Source organism: Numida meleagris, chromosome 4 (assembly GCF_002078875.1).
Source record: "Numida meleagris isolate 19003 breed g44 Domestic line chromosome 4, NumMel1.0, whole genome shotgun sequence".
Taxonomy (NCBI): domain Eukaryota; kingdom Metazoa; phylum Chordata; class Aves; order Galliformes; family Numididae; genus Numida; species Numida meleagris.
The window spans coordinates 58,424,143-58,440,983 of NC_034412.1; the positions used below are offsets into that span (position 1 = coordinate 58,424,143).

The window sequence follows — 16,841 nt, forward strand, 5'->3', positions numbered from 1 at the left end:
GCAGAATATGTCAGTGATTCATAAAAGCTGAATATCATTGTCATGTCTACAATTTCATATGTGTCTAAAGGGAGGCTGATGCTGCTTAGTAAACCTTTACTCTTTGATATTTTGGTATTACTGCCAAAATATGCAGTGTTAATGATGGCTTGCTCTCTGTTAATGAACAGCTGGGAATACTGGTGTAGGGGAACTATTTGTTCAGGGCTTGAACTGATGATTGAGCACCTGGTGAAGGGGTGTGTCTGGCTGAGGGAGCACAGGCACATTGTTTGCACCTGTGCTACTCAGGTGACCAGAAGATGTAGACGCAGATTGGAGCCACCTTGGGCTCATATAAGTGCCAGGCACTGAAGGGAGAGTATTTCTTGGACCTAGGCTGCTTCCTGAGAAGGAGTGCTGCATAGCTAAAGAGCCCCTTCTCCAGTTGGGTGAGTTCCATTCTTCTTTCTGTATACGACTACTGGCCTACTTGCAAATACTTTGCCTGGCATTGCCAAGAACCTGTCAGAAGCAATTTTGCTTCTTCATAAGCATAATAATAACTGGGAAGTTAAATTCTATTCTGCTCTTGACTGCTTTGAATGTTGCTACTTGGGGTGTGTGTGTGTGTATGTTCAAGTGACCTGATTTGTTTCAGGTGTCATGTTGAGAAGTGAAAGGGCTCATGTTTCTGAAAGCATTACAATATATAAAATAGATTAACATGTAATTCACAGCGCTGTATTGGGAGCTGTCTTTTAGTCATATATATATATATAACCTAAGCATCTGATGTTTGATTTACATAGAAATATACAGCAATCAATGTACTGCATCTTGTGGCAGGTGCCTTCCGCTAAGCTTTGCTTTGATTTTTTGTTTTACCAATCAATTTTACAGTAAATGAACAAGCGTTTTTCTCTAGCATGTCTACACCACAAACTCAAAATAGGTTTTCAATCCAGATTAAGTAAGTTAGTCAAAAGCTTAGAAAGAATATGATCGCAGCATTGGTTTGTTGTTGTTTTGTTTGTTTCTCCTTCAGGCTATTATGTCTCTTTCTGTATCATGTAGACTGCAGTGTAGATAATTTCTACCTGGTTTGAAAGGGATCTGTTTGAGTTTGTCAGCTGTGTGTCACAATTACTTTCCATTTTGTCTCCATCAACTGTCTTAGAATAAGGCTACTTCTCAGACCAAGTGTCTTACCATTGTATCTTGTATTTATGCATTTGCTTTTTCTATGCTAATTTGATGTTTGGTAAATCATTTTTGGCAAACGCATTCTGTCAGTTTCTTACTAATGTTTGACTAAGTGCTTTCAGGTCATCTGTTTTTTTATGTTGGTAGTTGAGGATGTTGCATCCTTCTGTATTGAAGTAGCTGTGCTAATTTTTAAGATGAAATAAGTATATCTCATCTCTAGGTAAGGTCAGGATTTTATGAGACTTCAATCTCAGTAGGTGGTCTCTTAGGTCACATTATGGGTCACTTAGTGTTGCCTCTTGGAGGAAAAACAAAAAGCCTTTAGGATACAACTAGTTTCAGTTTAGGAAGTTACTGGATTATTTTTGAAGGGGATAGAGTGATAATCCTGTCATAAACAAGAGGAGAATCTGTCTGCTTATAATGTTCTGCTTTTAGCTAACAGTGATTAGCCAAAAAGGTAGATGAAAGCACTCAACTTCTGAGATAGACATATGTGTTCCTCAATACTACAAAGAGGAAAGCCTTGCAGAAACTTCTGTCTGAAATTCTATTCTGTTTTTGCTTGAGAGCTGGGTATAAAAGTATGTGCTTTCTTTAGCATTCATTTGTATAAGGAGAGCAGAGGATCTTGTCAGGGATAAGGTTTATCACCTGTGTTGTGTCTTGGCTCAATGCTGTTGGAAAATGATGTAGCTTTTGTGCTCCATCTTGTTCACCTTTTGTGGAAGCTTCTACTACTGCATCTTTGCTTCTGGGAGTCTCTCTTTCTTCCTCTGTTACTGAGAACTGGGTGCCACTGACAAGTTCTCTCCAAAGAAGAAATCATTTAGGGAATGCTGTCAGAGGTCATGTTGATAAGGAGACTTTTGTGTTCTTCGTAGGTATCTCCTGGCTTTGGCATGTAGGGAGGGTTGTGTCCTGTCCTGTGAAGGCTCCTTGGTAGCCTCAGCATGGCAGGTGGCTATGATTCATCCATTGCTGAAGGACGTTTTTGTACAGGTGGGCAAGTCATGCATTGCTCTTCACAGAAAGCCAGTAATTTCCTTTGCTATGCATGCATCAAAGTGCTATAAAGAAGCACTAGGAAAGTCAGAATTCTCATGGAATAAATGTGATACCTGAGCTTTTCTCAGGTAATGTTCACCCTGACTTTCTAGGCCAGGTGAGAGATAGTCAAGGGATCTGTGCTGTGAATGTGGTGTGGGTGGGATATCTAGGGCAGTCCTCAGGCTCAAGTTCATGTTAATATACCTGCAGCTAAAGGAGTCTATTTTCAAGGCTGAAATTCCTCAAAACACTTAGTAAAATGCTTCTTATTGTGAAATATGAGATTTGGTATACCAGTTCTACTGCCCTAAATCCAGAGGAGAATAAATGTTGAAGCAACCATATCTTATTATAAATTCAATTCTAGCTGAGTATTGGCTTGACTCCTCATGAAGTTGCCAGAAAATTTGCAGGGTAATTTTCTGTTTATCTCAAAACCACCAACCAAACCCAGACTGAATTTTCCCCATGTAAAAGACATGCACTGCTGATCAAAGGGAAAATTTTGAATATGATTATGCTTTGCTTGTATTGAGTGGTACTAACCATATAGGCTGTAGCTACATGGGGGGAGGGCAATAGAATACATTGAGGTCTGTATTTTTATTAGGTAATAACCTGCATTGGATCATGTCATATATGGGTATCGCTGTCTTTCTAGTGATGAGTTTCAGTGTGTAATTGCACAGTGGAGGAAGGAATAGGCTACAGAGGGGCTACTACTCTAGTCAGTCTATCAACTCAGTTTTCCTGGGGCTCTCTCCTCAGTCAGCAAAATTTAAGGTTCCCTAAATCTCCTGTTGGAGGCTGATCACTTCAAGAACCCATAAGCAAACTGAAAAGCTTTCAAAATTAATACTAGAGGAGGACCCCACATTTGTCTATGCTATGCACCTCTCTGACAGAGACCAGCATTCCTTCTTTCCTTGTATTTCTGCTCCTTTCCCTATATGTGTTAAATCTGGTTCTGATGGCTGAAACTAGGTATAGCCACAGTGAGTGAACTTGCATGCTTCATAAAGAGCTCTTTTTTTTTTAAACTTTCAATGACCTTGTCTCTGAACTCCAGCAGCCATCAGTGGTATTTTAAATACAATAACATTTGTGGAAATATCCTTAGGCAGAATGGGCAGAAAACATGCAATACCAAGTAAGAAGACTTGACAGTGGGTGCAAACTTACTTTTTTTGGCTATCCTGCGGCAGTCTGGAACTTTGCATGCATATGATCCATTGCTAATGCTGATGATGCAATCAGCTTCATCAGATCACAAGGACCAGAGAACAATTTAACATGTCATGAACTGCTATAATTTTAAGTAACATAATACTTATCTGTTGGCCTCCAAGATACCATCAGTTTTAAAAGTTGTAAGAAGGTATTGCATCAGATCTAAAAATGTGTTGCCTAATTTAATTTCATGACTAGAAACTAAAGCAGTAGGTATGTGACTATTTTTATTTGCTAATTGCCTAACACCCTTTTGGAATTGTGCTCTGTGCTTTATTTGGGTAACACAGACTGCGATTAATGAGCCTGTTAGCTCCAGATTTAAGTTTGTCTGGAGGCGGGATGCTCAAGTTGGCACTGAACTTTTAAAAGTGTTTAAAAGGTTTTAAAAGTGAAAGCAACCAGTAGGCAATACAGAGTAAGGTGGTCCTAAACACATATTCAGTGAATGCTTATTCTTTCTGTTGCTTTGTAAATTGGGCGATTCTGAATTACTGTATTTGCCTGTGCAAATGGAGAGGTAACGAACATGTTTTCTGCTGTTTTGTGTGCTGAGTGATGCCTTACAGCTAGGAAAAGATAGCTTAATTAAGGCTGCCTGTGCATGGCATTCCCTGTGTTTAGTGTTTTGCCAGCTTGCAGGAAGGAGCTGTGGTTTCTTGCCAGATCAAACATCACAGCAGAATATCAGTTTCCATCAGCATAAAATGTTTTGTGTTTTCTTGGCCTCTACCATTTTGAAAATTATACTCCTTAGCACTTTAAATATTGGCATCATCATTTCTTTGCTTATGAGGACTGGCTTTTAATAAGTCTAGCTGGTGACTTGTGTGTTCTCTAATAAGGAAGACTGTAAAATCTCTGCCAGCCACCTGAACTGCCAGCAGTACTGTAACCCACTGGCTCTACATATGTGATGTCTGTTTCATTGTTGTCACAAAATCACTGTGGTCTCTGTGGCAGTCCAAATCACCTTGGTTGATGGGGCACTGAAGCAGATGGGCTGTGCTTACATGTTTCATTCTGGCAGCTGAGGTGTGGTAGAGGTAACTCCTTGAGAAATATCACAACAACCAACCACTGCAGTGGGGACAAATATCTTCAGTCATCACTGATACATCTGATAGCGTGCTTCTAGAAGGGAGAAAAAACTGCCCATCACACACTTGAGTTTCATCATATTCTCAGTTATGTTCTGGCCTTGGGATAGGTCTTCAATATTCATTGGCTGGCTTTTTTCCCTTCCTCTTGGAGTCTATCTGTTTTGCAGCCTGTATATAAACTCTGCTGAGAGTAGTCTCCAAAGGCTGTTACTGGAATGGGGAAGTATGACAGAATAAAGCCTTTTTATTTTATATACTCCAGTCCTCAAAGCTTTAAACTTTGAATCATCAGTTTCAAACCCAGCTGGTTTTCATGCTTTTCTGTAAGATGGTTTTGCCAAAATACCAACAATGGTCTCAACTGTTGGTTTGGCACAGCTGTGTTCACAGTGGTCTTCAGAAACCAACTGCAATATTTAGAAAAATGCCCAAGAAACTTGAGCCTGTTAAATATTTTTGTACAAGGCATGACATTGAAAAGATTGTGCTCTGTTTTTCTGTTTCTTAACTGTGGGAATTTCCAGTCTTCAATGACGGTTTCTCTTATTACTGTTTATAAAATAACATGTAAGTCAGCAGAAACAGTCAATCCTATTTTAGTAGTTTTAATAATGAAATGATTTTAGTCAATCCTATAGTTTCATAGAAGCTACAAAGGAGTTTCTTATTACAAAACTGCTTGTTCATTCAAGTGGAAAGCAATCTGATTCTGTTTAGCCAAACTGGACTTGCATCTAACAGAAAAAAAGAACAAATCACACGTAGCAGGGGTTCTCACACCCAGCCAAAATGTATTTGCCCCCAGTGTTTCCTCAACTTGACCCTATTGTTGTCCTTCTGGAAGCCCCAGGCCACTCATCTGGGAAACATTTGAATTATAACCCTGGTCATCCCAGCGTCATTGAAATAGTGCAGATTGATCTCTCCCAAGCTTGGAGGGCCATGAGCTTTGTCTTCCAAGTATTTAGAGATCAACTATCAAAATGGAGTAAGCCCTGCAATGCTTCTTATTATGTAGATATAAAGGATGGAGTGAAGCTGGTATCTGGATACTGAAAGAAGTCCTGTGACCACCAACCTCTAAAAGGCTTTTAGCCTCCAGAAGAAAGTGATATTTAGGAAGGAATGAGACTATTGCATGGCCTGCATTGTTCTGTTTTTCTGGATCTTTCACATCTCTTAGCCAGTTAGAGGTTACCTTCATGCTAAATTTAGTTGTAGTTGGTTCTGTGTTTTACTTCTGAGTATGTTACAGAAGTGTCCACAGCCAGTAGACTAAGCTCTTAGTTGGCAAACCAGCAGTTACTCCACTTCTATTTCATTTGACCCATTCTCTTTATGCTGAGTGAAACCATGCTAGATTATTCCTGCTAAGTGAGATGATGTGCTACATTCAGACAATTTCTTATCTTGAAAATTCTTTTCACAAATACTTTGTTTCCAGTCTGCCCCTCAAGTAGTCATCTTGCTTCTGATGGCCTCTAGAGTCTTTCGGCTGCTTATGCCAAGCTATACTGACTGGGCTTCATCTCCTATGCAAATAGGGGAAAATGCCATTAGTTTCCTAGGCATGCCTCACTCTGGCTAATTAGGCCTATTCTGTATAGTGGAGGGTGCCCGTTAATTGGTCTCTTCTAATCAGTGGCTGTCAGGGGAGTGCTTGGTAATAGTATGAGCCATAGCCAGAACCTTATCCCACATTTGGGGGTTTCTTCTGCAACTGCTGCAGCAGACTGACAAGTTATTTGAAAGATAAATATTTGAAACAAATGCATGGAAAGGTCAGCTGAAAGAATTCAACTGAGCTGTAAAGCTACCACTTCAGGGAATAGAGAGAAAATGACCTCCTTTGCTGTGGTGGTTGTGCTGAAATATTGCCAAGCCTTGAAATATTCACATGATTGGTTGGCTGCCAAAAATTTGTTATTCATGAAATGCTGAGTGTATACAAGCTTGTAGAGCTATTAGAGATCCTAATGAACTACAATAGAGACTTGCTTTGCAAAAGGCAGAGGAAGTGGCTTGTCCTTCCAGCTCCTTTGTTTTGGTGGAGATCTGCAAGAGTGGCAAGTGAGAACTAAGTGGCTTTATTTGGGTTGAGGGACTGGCTGACATTGGTTGCTCATGTGCACAGAAAGGTATTTGCCATGCAGACAAGCCCTTCTCTCATCTCATTCAATGATGTTATTACTTTGCCTGAGTACCTGTGCACTAGTAGTGGTCCCCACTTCAGACCAAGTTGCGTGTTTGATTTTGGATTAGTGATCAATGCAGTGCTCCCTTCCCTGAATTCCCCCCTCTCTTGGCTTTGCACATCTGACAAAGATGACAAAGCACTTGATTAGATGGAGAATCGTGTTCTGCTGCTCTGTCACTCATTTTTGGCTTATTCAGCTAAGTAGCTTACTGCTTTACTTGTAATTGCAAGGCAAGCACCATTAACAAGCTACTTGCTTTCTCAAAATGAGGCTCTGCTCCATGTGTTATCATTCACATACTTTCTGATCACCAGAGCCAAAAGGTTTCTTTTATCATTGGTCTTCTATCCTTTTTTGTTTTGCCCTTCTTTCAAAGCATTTACAGTTTAACCCTGATTTATTTTTTTCTCTCCCTATGGCATTAAATTGAGAACTGCAGGTGACCTCCTAGCCAAATGTTCAAACTATTCAGATCTCACTGTGAGAAGTCTTTGCCTGAATTTCCTCCATGTTCTGGCCATTAAGCTAATGCTAAAAAAGGATCTGGAAAGTAGTCTGATATTTATGGTTGGAGTCTTGGCAAAATTTCTGAGAGAGAAACCAAATGGCAGCTTGAGGGTTCTGCTTTACAAAAATGTTAACAGACCGTGGGTTTTATTCATTGTCTTTCCCCCTTCTTACTTGAAAGGTCAGGGCTCTTCAGTTTCTCACACCTTGGATACATATCACTATCACAAGGATTAAATGTTGTTCTTGGGGTGCTGCATACCTCTCAAGTAATTTAATAGTTTCTAGGATAATCCTTGCTATAAAGGTTGGAAGAGAATATAAGCCACATGTAATAAGAATTTATTGAACTGCGTAAGTAGAATAATGTATCCCCAAAAACATAACAGAATCTATACAAGATTTTCACTGAAGGAATGTCAGTCTTATTAAATTAATTGGAAAAAACTTGACTTTTTGAAAACACACTGAAAATATTTCAGTGACCTTTCCCATGAGCTCTGCGCTGTACAATACTGTTAAATGCCCACTTTAGTATGTCGGAGGATAAAGGCTATTTTCTTATGGTATGCTAGTGCTATATTTGAACATGCTGTATTTAAAATAATAAAACATATCTACTAAAAACAAATATACTAAAAAGCCATTAGTTGCTCTGTATTGTTGCAAGATAGTAAAACTGCAGCACAGGAGTGCAGTTTCAGTTTCCTGAGCAGGGATGGTTTCTTCATTTGCTAACTGTCCTGGATAATACTTGAGACTATTCTAAATTCTGAATGACAAGCCATTAGGACTGAAGCTTAAGTTCTGGAGAAATACATACATATATTTCAATTTGCTGGGAAAGATGCTGTGTGTTTGTGACCTTAACTTGGGCAGCACTTCGTGGCTACCTGCACTTCTGTTGTGAAATCAGGGCAGAAGTCCCTCTGACACACAAAAGGAATAGCTTGTCTTCGCTTTTTGCTGGCTCTCCAACACAAGCTAATTGGAAGCGTCTTGTTTGCGGCTGCCTGGCTTAATGTTCTCTCCGTCAGCGTGGGGCTTGGGCTCTGCAGGGGATTTGTCGGGCTTCAGCTGACCCCTGGTGGCGACTGTGCGTCAGACTGAAGCTGGTGGGTCCTCCCGAGGCTCGGGGAGGTGCTTCACTTTCTTGATGCATGTTCTGTCCTGCTTCTGCAAAGCCATACAGAAGGTGGGAAAGATGTGTATGTGTTGTATGCATATTACAAAGATATGGGTGATCCTACTGCTGGATGTCCATGTGCAGCTATAGTTCTCTCTGTCCTCGGAAGGGTGCAAAAATCTGCCAGAAGGAAGGAAAGGCAGTTGCTCTCTGTCTTCCTAATGACAAAAAATTACTTCAGAAAAATGTCATTGACCAATGGAATGGGCTGCCCGGGGAGATGGTGGAGTCAGTGTCCCTGGAGGTGTTCAAGAAACAGGGATATATGGCACTGGGGGAACATGGGTTGTGGGGAAATAGGTGGTAGGTGGATGCTTGGACTAATGATTTTAGAGGTCTTTTCCAACCTTAATGATTCTATGACATCTGCCCCTTGGTTGCTTGCACCGAGAGCCTCAGTGATGTCAAGAGAAATCAAATATTTTGGGAGATGCACTTGGGCTAGGAAGGAAAGAGAAGAAATGATGATGATGGTGGGAAATAATTCCACTTCTGTAACTATTTCTATGGCAGATATAGTTTGGTAAATACCCTCTAGCAAATCTTTGAAAGGGGGCTTTCATCTGCAGCGATAATTACTCTGTTCTAAAATCCCTTACATTTCTGAGGATGTGTTTATTTAAAGCCATGAGGAAAAAGTTAGTTCCAAACTTTTTAATGTTACTCCAGTTAATAGGTGTGTGAGAGAAGTATGCAGCCATAAAAAGAGCAATAAAAGCATCTGTGCGCAGCATGCGTACTTTGGGGCGGTGTTGTCCTGGGACTGGTCTAAGATGATCGTGAAGCCAAATTTCAGATCCAAGCAAAACTGAGAGCCCTGAACTTCTGTCTGGCAGCTGGGCGGTGTTATGAAGTCAGTTGTATTTAATTGCATACTGTAGTTATCTGTAACCGTGACAACCATTCCCAACAACAATAAATTATTCCACTTAGAGGTCTGGGAGCCAATTAAGTTTGTATGTTAAAGTCATACAGTATAAGGGCTTCGGTGGAGGGGAAAGTCAGACCTCAAAAGCTATGGAGAAAGCAGCCACCTCCTGTTGCTGGGGAGAGCTGGCCTGAAGATCAGGTTTCTTATTTGAGGAGATTAGTTTGTTCTGCCACACATAGGCTCCCAAGGTCTTGAGCTGGAGTTACCTGCACATAAAAGAGTGACTAATGTGGCAAAAAGACTTAAGTATTTAAGTCTCTTTAACATAATCTCCATTAATTTTTATGGATTAAGGAATTCTGTGTTAATGCAGTCACAGAGGCTTTTGAACTTCTGGTTTGCTAATTGGTGGATAGAAAATAATTCCTTTTGTATGTCCAGATAACTGTGGACTGTTAGCAAATTAAGGAATTAGAGAAAACTCTGCTTAATGCTGTAGTTGTTGTCCTCTTGATAAACACATAGTAAGCAATGAAGAATTAGAAAAAATACCTAGAAATAGTTGACAGACTTTCACTGTGAAAATTGCCAACTCATCTAAGCCAAGAAGGTCAGAAAGAATGCTGTCAGATGTGAACCTGCACTCTGTCCTGAAAAATGACTCTTCAGAGTAGTCAGTCAAAAGGATGCAGAAAACAAGAAGCTTCATTGAGGTTACAGTCCTATGGCAACAACAATAAAAATAAATTAATCAGGCAAGTCATCTTGTAACTCTGGATATTTCAAGATGCCTTTGCAGTATTTGCTTCATCTGCAAGATTCTCCTGGCCAGAAGGTGGGGTTAAGGATACTTGTTTGCATGGGAAAGTGCATTTATGCAGTGTAGGGAAGGCTGCAGTGAGGAAGGAAGCCCTGTTGCAAATGGGCATGAGTAAGATGGTGGACTTCTTTCTAAAAGGTGCTGGAACATCATGTGTCCTAAGTTCAGCCTCTCTGAAACAGGACTCCAAATACTGTGCCTGCAGGGAAACATAATGTTGCTCAATAATTTCCGGGGAGTGCAGTGGGTGGGAGTGGGCACAAATCCCTCTCCATCCCATGTAATTCACTTAAGCTCTTAGGTGGGGAATTGATGTCTGAATTTATTTCTCCTTATCATTGCTGTATTATTTTCATTTGCTGCTGCCAACAGCAGCATAGAAAAAATGCTGAACCAGCAGCTGGCAACCTCCAATCCGTATGTTTTTATTGGTATAAAAATAGTGACTAGAAATCAGTGCTTTCCAGGATCAGAGATGTTCACTTCCTGAGATTTAAGACAGCATGCTTATTGTTTTAACTACACATTCCTTGTGCTTTACCTCTCCTGTTAAATCTATTTCAATCATTCCAGCCCTTGTCTCTGCTTTACTGAAGCAAACTTCGTAAACAAGTTAGAATCATAGAATCATAGAACGGCTTGGGTTGAAAAGGACCTCAAAGATCATCCAGTTTCAACCTCCCTGCTGTGGGCAGGGTCGCCAACCACTAGACCAGGCTGCCCAGAGCCACGTCCAGTCTGGCCTTGAATGCCTCCAGGGACGGGGCATCCACAACCTCCCTGGGCAACCTGTTCCAGTGAGTCACCACCCTCTGTGTGAAAAACTTCCTCCTAATACCTAACCTAAGTCTCCCCTGTCTCAGTTTAAAACCATTCCCCCTTGTCCTATCGCTATCCACCCTCACAAACAATCGATCCCCCTCCTGTTTATACGCTCCCTTCAAGTATTGGAAGGCCACAATGAGGTCTCCCTGGAGCCTTCTCTTCTCCAAACTAAACAAGCCCGGTTCCCTCAACCTTTCCTCATAGGAGAGGTGCTCCAGCCCTCTGATCGTCTTGGTTGCCCTCCTCTGCACTCGTTCCAAGAGCTCCACGTCCTTCTTGTGCTGGGGGCCCCAGGCCTGGACACAGTACTCCAGATGGGGCCTCACAAGAGCCGAGTAGAGGGGGACCACCACCTCCCTCTCCCTGCTGACCACTCCTCTTTTAATGCAGCCCAGAACATAGTTGGCTCTCCAGGCTGCCAATGCACACTGCTGCCTCATGTCCAGCTTCTCATCCACCAGGACCCCCAAGTCCCTCTCCGCAGGGCTGCTTTCAAGTACTTCTTCCCCCAGTTTGTATAAATACCTGAGATTGCCCTGGCCCAAGTGCAGCACCCTGCACTTGACCTTGTTGAACCTCATTAGGTTCTCATGGGCCCACTTGTCCAGCCTGTCCAGGTCCCTCTGGATGGCTTCCCTTCCTTCCAGTGTATCGACTGCAATGCTCAGCTTGATGTCATCTGCAAACTTGCTGAGGGTACACTCAATTCCATCGTCTATGTCATTGATAAAGACATTGAAGAGCACCGGTCCCAGGACTGAGCCTTGGGGACACCACTCGTGACCAGCCTCCACCCTGACATAGAACCATTTAGTTAGGTAAGCATGTGTTCTAAGGAAATCACAGTATTTGGAGAACATAAGTAAGCACTGATGGATATTTTCTGTTTGTTTTAATGTGAACTACATATGAAGGGTAGAAACCGTACATTACAATGTGAAACATCTGTCACATGGTAGACTTCCAACAGCAAAATGACACAGCAGGATTTTGCTCAGCCTAGCCTATTGCATTGGAATGGCTCAGCTGCATCAGTTCAGTGCTCTGCCTATGCTGTTGCTGGCACAGCCAACAAACGTTTTGCTGTCCTGCTCCTCGGGCACAGGCTCTGTGCATTGCTTTGTTCTTAATGGGTAACTCCTCTTAAAAAAAAGAGGACCTACCCAGCACTGCAGCAATTGTCTTCAAAATTTCCCTTTCCAGGAAACTGTCCATCCTTCAGCATCGTCTAAACATCCTGCTTGCTCTTGCAGTAGCTAGCTTGTAAAAAGAAAAAAAAATTGTCCTGCTGCTCTCTCTGTTCTTCCTGCCTCCTTCCTTTTACACATATACACATTCTTACTAGGAAAGATTCTGAGACTGTTTCCTGTGTTCATGCATACTCTAGGCAAGGATCTGCAAGACTCATGGACGCTTTCTTGTCTCTCCTCTGAAATAAAGATATCATATGGGAATTGTTGGAAGGTGTCAATGACTGTATTGCAGTACATCTCCTGGACACTTGGCTGTAGGATATGGTGAATCTGGGTGCCTAGGCACTATATACTGTGAACACATGCAGCTGATGTTCCTATGGCAGTAGAGTGATGCTGAGGTGACACCAGCAGTAGCTGTGCCCCCTGCCTGAGGAGTGACATCCCCAGGGCTGTGGGGCCTAGTGGGCAGAGGGACTGACCAGGGAGTCTGTGACAGCTCCAGGCGTGGCAAATAGTGAGCCAGGTTCAAAGCTCAACCAGGGAGCCTAGTGTGGGGCAAAAGGAGATGGGGCAGGTCTGCTGTCAGTGGAGGGGCTTCACCAGGGCACGGTGTGATTTTAATCAATGGCAGAATCCACTTTGCTCAGCGTAAGAGCCTCTGATGCAGTTTGCACCTCTGCTTGCATATGTAGTTAGTGAAAAACATGTTTTTCAGGATGTGAAACCTTTAAAAAAGTTGATGTGAATTTATGTAATGATGGTAAACATGCATAAGCAATACTGTTTTCTCCTCTGGTACCTAGGGAATTGTAATGGTGGGGGTGTCAGGTTCAGTACAACAAATGCAAACAAATTGGAGACAAACCTTCTAAAATTACCCATGACAAATTACACAAAGGAACTCAATTTTTGTTTTGCAGCTGTTTATGGATGTTAAGTCTGGTTAATTTTACCTAGTTGTTACTTTATCTGGCTGGCTTTTTAATCTGTCTATTCTGTAATAGAGAACCATGATTTCTGCCTTATTCCAGTTTTCTGACATTGGAGGCTATGTAGAAATAAGTAAAATAAAAATGTGATGTGACACCCTAGTATGAAATTGCACAATTTACTGTCAGTTTACAAAGCTGTTGTCCCCAGATGCCCAAAGGGACAGAGATGCCTCTGCTCTGCAGGGTTCAAGGGCTTTTCTGCATCCTTCCATCCTATCGTAGGACCAGTGTTTCTACCCTTCCTCTGAGGGAATGATTCTAGCAAGCAGAGGGGTCACAGAGCAGAGGGCAACTAGCTGCTGTTAAATTGCTAATGCAAAGTATACATCCATGTCTGCAAGGGAATTTCAGTATACATGCACAGCATTTCTGAATTTTTTTTTGAGTGGGGAGAGAGCTTCTACTTAAAGCTGCCTTCACTTCCCCGTGTTTAAGACCTTTCTTTCATCCTGTTTTGTTGTGAAATGGCTTTCATCCATCCATTTCTTGTTCCAGGAATTGCCAAGTTAATGCTTAAAAACTAAGCGTCCCAACAACCAGGCACATAGCATTATTAATTGCAGAGCTTTAATTTTGTCATAATACTCTTCAAACACCCAGCTTTAGCTTAGAGTTGAACTCTATGAAGTCAGCCAAAAAATGTTAATAGGGTTAGCAGACTTGTTTCCATTGTCTGCATCTGGCTTTGGACGAGCCTTAGAGTGGGTGGGAGGTTAACGCTGCATCAGCAGCAAGCTAGTATGACCTCCTCCTAATGCAGTGCTCTTTCAGTATATCTCGCTAATATTAATTTTCAAAACATTTAAGATGAATGGCTGCTTTGATAGGCATTATTCCCAAAATGTGGAATGCGAAAGACAGTTAATTCTTATCTGAGAAATACTGAATTACTTGACATAATGTTGCCAATGAATTTCCAGAAAAACAACTTTTACACTGAAAAATGTGAATAACCTGAATGGAACTCAGAGAAAAGCCATGCATATGGTCAGGAAGGCTGGAAGGACTTTCTGAGGCAGAATATTATGCTTTTGCTGAGTGATAGCTAAGGAAAGACATGACCGCTATACAAACAATGGAAAAAGACAAAGGAAGACGACCTCTCACTCTAGGAAGATCAAGTCAAGAAAACAAAGTTATGCTCTTCTGATTTGTGAGAGCTATTTCTCAGGTGTTTTTTCTGAGACGGGCTTAAGGTTGAGGTAGAGGTATTTATATGGGACTTGTGCAATTTTCTGGGATTAAGTTCCTTAGAAATAGTTAATAAGATATAAAGCTAAGTTGTAGCTATGCAAAATACACTAATATTTGTCATGTTCTGAAATGAATGCATTACATAGAAAAATCATACTCAAAAGATGGTGGCTTAGTCTTTTGAAGGTATAAACCCTCATCCTTCCATATGACTAATTTAAGAATTTTTTTTCAGCTATTATGTAGAGTCCACCGTTTTCTTGTGGGGAGAAAACTGATAAGCCTTAGGTCTTATCTGACACCTTCTCTCCAAGAGGATATGAGCTGAAAGATGTGGGGTATGTGTGTTGGCTATTAGAAAATTGGGACTCTCCTTAGAAATGGTGAGCAACTGCTAGATGTCAGTGAAGGGAAGGAAGCAATTCAGACTGGTCATCTTAAGGAGTATTTACCCCTGAACTGTCATGTTTTGAGACTTCTTAACTTATGTGGGCATTTTGGCTATTTCACTGTTGCACAGTTTTTATAAATTCTGTCTCCTGCATTTTTCTGTGTTCTGCTCATGAATAGCACTGGGATTCTGCCTTTGGTAGGAACAGCATTTTTTATCACCAACATCAGTGCATCAGCGCAAGATCAAATAGCAAGGTTAAAAGGGAAGAGGGAAGGAAAAAATAAAAAAACAGAAACATTTTTTTACTTTACTGGAATAATAAGTTCACAAATCATGATATAAGAAACATCTTATTTATGTAAATGAGATCATGCTTTACCAAGCCTGTATGGTTCCTTGGAATGGCTCCTTGATGGTGTGATCTGAGCTGTGCATATAAAAATTCAGATGGAAGCTTGATTATCTGTAGAGACACTGGAGAGAGAATCATGTTGGGGTCTCTTCCACATCTTCATCTGCTCCCAAAGACTCTGGGACCCAGAGAAGGTCTTGCATCAAATAAGAACTGGAAAACAGATTAATTTATGCAAGGTTAAATGCTACAGCTTCACCTAGTACCGTAATGCTTGGGGTGAAGATGAATTTGGGTTGCTTGTTTGGCATTTTCATTTGTTGACTGTTCTTCCAGGACTTACAACTCAACTGCAAATGCATTGCTTGTATCTGAAACTTGGCAAATGAATCTTAAATCCTGTGGAAATTAGTTTACATAAATTCCTAACACTAGAATTGCTTGGCAGTCTCTTAACCCTCTGGCCATCCACTAAAATAATTACATAAACGAAAACCCAAAGCACAGTGGTTCCAGATGTTTCTTTGTACTCAGATGGGAGGAAAAAGATTTGTGATTTTAAATGAATTTAGAGATAATTTTTCTGGGAAACGTTTTCATTCAGAGCTTATTAGTGTTTGAACATTCATGCCAGCAGGCCGTAGCTGCAGCAATGCTACTTTAAATGTTGTATAGCTTGCACTCCTGAATTCCAGCTTCAGCTGGAGCTGCACAGAACTTTGTGAAGCAAGTCTGATCTTGCTTGGCTCTGTTCCATTGCGGCCTTGAAACACACCCAGGTGTGCAAACCAGACCTACCACTGCTCACTCACACTAGGATTTGTAGTGGGAAGTCAGGCATGTGAAAGTGGTCTTTCAGTGAAATCGAAAGATGGGGTAAGAGTATAACTTAGTATTTGATGCTTCTGTCACCAAAATGCACCTCAGTATTGTCTCCTGCGGTTTTTTTTGGTGCAAGTAGACCTCTCTTGTATGCCAGCTTTGTCCTAAAATAAAACGAAGCATGTTAATAAGCTACACTAAACTTCTACCTTCTAGAAGAGTTTTCTTAGTTCTTGTTGCTTTTAATTAAAGGTTTTCTACCATTTATCTTCACTTTCTGCTCTCTGTTCTTCTCTTCAGTGAAAACTGACTTTCCCATACAGGATAAAGTTAAGAGGACTGTTTTGTTTTTTTGTTTGTTTGTTTGTTTGTTTTTGTCAGAACTAAAGGGGCCAAAAAGTGGGTGTTAACCTGGACTGTCCTCAGTGGAACTGCATTGTGGCCTTACCAGGCAGACATCCCACAAGTTGAAGATCTGTTTGCAGCTGATGTGCTTCTGAAACCCACATTCAGTTTCATCACTGGGCTTCATAGGTGCTCTTGTGCAGACAAATGTCCCCAGCTCTTGTTTCCAGCTTCTCCCTGCTCTGTTTGTTACTTTTGCTCAGGGAAAAATGAGTACTAGGCTTCCCCACTTCATCTTCCTAAATCTCTTTATGAGTGGTATCAGGCAATTAGCATACAGTGTGATCCCACCCACTGCTTAGTGTTTTGCTTAATTTTGAGGCAATACCCCCTCTTTAAAACCTCTCCTAAAGTATACTTTAGGAGAACTTGAGCCTCTGAAAGATCTGGATAATTGAATCTTGTTCTGCTAGTGCAAGCGGCTTGTTATGGTGTAGCTTTTCAAATCTGCTTATGTGGAAGAATAGCTAGACAAGAACAGTTCTCATGAATTTGCAGGAACACCTGT

General features: G+C 41.2%; 1 long non-coding RNA gene across 14 annotated transcripts in view; it reads left to right on the forward strand.

Moving 5' to 3' along the window:
• LOC110397572 overlaps window positions 297-16,841 on the forward strand; it is a 190,591-nt gene continuing 174,046 nt past the window's right edge. For all 14 annotated transcript variants that reach the window (XR_002437859.1, XR_002437849.1, XR_002437856.1 and 11 more), the window contains exon 1: window positions 297-431. This is a non-coding gene — a long non-coding RNA (uncharacterized LOC110397572). The remainder of the gene's footprint in view (window positions 432-16,841) is intronic.